Genomic DNA, 2,505 nt, shown 5'->3' on the forward strand with positions numbered 1-2,505 from the left:
ACCATTAATGGGGAAAGTGAACAAGTAGAGATGCTGTACATGATGGACCCATATAGAGGGTAAACATGTGAGGATCATCATGTCCTTTCTTGCTGCTTGTCACAGGGTGAGACAACTTAAATTGGGTATATTTCTAAGGCTTATAGGGCCTATTTTCTGCAGGGCACAGTACTCCATTGGAATTATGGGCCTAGCTCTCTGGGGGTGTATATTGCTCCACCAAATTTTGTCTCAGCTTAACTCCTTGTCTTAAGCTCTTTCAGAAGGAATTAGAATCTTTACCTTGTGACTGATAGAAAGCCTCCCCAATTCTGTTCCTTCATACTTTTGGCTATGAGGCATGGGATCTGCCCACTAGGAGCTCTAATATTCTAATAGGGGAAGATAACATGTAAATAAATATGTATTGACAGGCCATGTACAAAGTAGAAGGAAAATACCCTCAGAAGAAATGGCTTTAATAGTTAGACCCCAATGGTGGGTCTAGGAAGACTTCTACAGAAGGTGGCTTCATTCAAGAGGAATTGTCTTGGGGATTCAAGAGTCATCTCTTAGAATGAGAGGAGGGAGAAAATTTCATGCATGGGTGACAGGCAGTGCAGAAGCTTGGGGACCAGAGATGGAGACCATCATGTCATAAGAGTAATAAGTAGGACAGTGTACCCAGATTGTAAAGTATATGTAGGTGAGTAAAGTAAGAAGATTGGAAAGGTAAGTGCCAAGTGATGATCTTTTTTCTTTTTAAATGTTCATTTATTTTCAATGGACAAGCATTTATTTTCTCTTTTACCTCCTCTATCCCCATCAATTTAAAAAGTAAAAAATAAAAACAGAATCCTTGTAACAAATACTTAGTCCAAACAAATTTCTTCCTGTATCAGTTTATAGAATTCATCTCAGGTTTCTCTGAAAACATCCCTTTCATAATTTTTTTTACAGCACAGTAATTTTCCATTGCATTCATGTATCATGATTTGTTCAGCCATTCCCCAAATGATGGCTGCCCCACCTTAGTTTCCAGTTCTTTGTCATTACCTGTGGAAAGGCTTAAATGCCAAACAAAACACTTTATGTTTAGTCTTTGGAGTAATGGAAAGCCACAGGATCTTATTGAATAATGTGGTTGCATAGTTAGACCTACTCTTTAGAAAAAATAACTTTGGTAGTTAGGTAGATTTGGATTGGAGTGGGAAAGATGTGAGACAGGGAGACCAACTAGAAATTGGGAGAATTGCAGGGGCGGCTAGGAGGTCCAGTGAATAGAGCACCGGACCTGGAGTCAGGAGAACCTGAGTTCAAATCCAGCCTCAGACACTTAACACTTACAAGCTGTGTGACCTTGGGCAAATCACTTAACCCCAAATGCCCTGCCTTCCCCCCTCCAAAAAGCAAAAAATAAATTAAAAGAAAGGGAGAATTACACATAAAGGGGAGGTGGAAGGGTTAGGGGAACAAGGTCATAGCAGCATGGTTTGGAAATGGCTGGGAAATGATGTGGAGGCATGATTCTTGGCACAATAATGTGAAAGTTACCCTATCAGAGCTCAGAGTTCAAGGAACCAAATCCACCATTTTCACATGTCCTTTCAAAGAAGCCTAATGAATTGCTTGGACTGTGCAACATTTGTCTAATAAATGTGATCAAGGAAAGGAAACTATCTCAAAATAAACATGCAAACCAGTAGTCACTTTCTCTTTTGTTTGAGATGACTGAATTGAAAAAGAAATACTGTAAGTAAAAGTTGGAAAACATAAAAATTCTAAATCTTTCCATACTCTGTCAAATATTCCCAAGTGTTAATAAGACAGGAAAGTGTTTTACTTTTAGGGGAAATTATTTTCCCCTAAACAAACTGTAACATTTCATAAAGCTATGAAATATGCACCAAAGAAAATCATTCTAAAACTGTGTATAAAGCCCTGGAATGTTACAGTTCTGGTCAATTATGATAAGAGCAGTTGGCCAGCTCCCACATAATCTGCATGTGAATTTGATCAAAATTGTTTTTCTTTAGAGGTGTTTAGAGGAAGAGGCTTCTGTTTAAAAGAAGCAGCATCTTCTCTGAGGAACATCAAGGCAGATGGAAGCAGATGGGTAAAAAAGGGAATGGGAGGTGTCTATACAGGTAGACAGCCCAGAGAGAGGATTTGAAGAAAGTGTAAGAGGGAGAATTTGATTTGTCCTTCCTTCCTTCCTTGCTTCTTTCCTTCTTTCCTTCCTCCCTTCCTTCCTCCCTTCTTTCCTTCCTTTCTCCCTCCCTCCCTCACTTCTTCCTTCCTTTCTTTCTTTCTTTCTTTCTTTCTTTCTTTCTTTCTTTCTTTCTTTCTTTCTTTCTTTCTTTCTTTCTTTCTTTCTTTCTTTCTTTCTTTCTTTCTTTCTTTCTTTCTTTCTTTCTTTCCTCCCTTCCACCCTCCCTCCCACCCTCCCTCCCACCCTTCCTTCTTTCCTTCCTTCCTTCCTTCCTTCCTTCCTTCCTTCCTTCCTTCCTTCCTTCCTTCCTTCCT

This window comes from Petaurus breviceps, unplaced genomic scaffold (genome assembly GCF_028583685.1).
Source record: "Petaurus breviceps papuanus isolate PSGF00001 unplaced genomic scaffold, PetGlider_PUasm1.0 688, whole genome shotgun sequence".
NCBI classification, from domain to species: domain Eukaryota; kingdom Metazoa; phylum Chordata; class Mammalia; order Diprotodontia; family Petauridae; genus Petaurus; species Petaurus breviceps.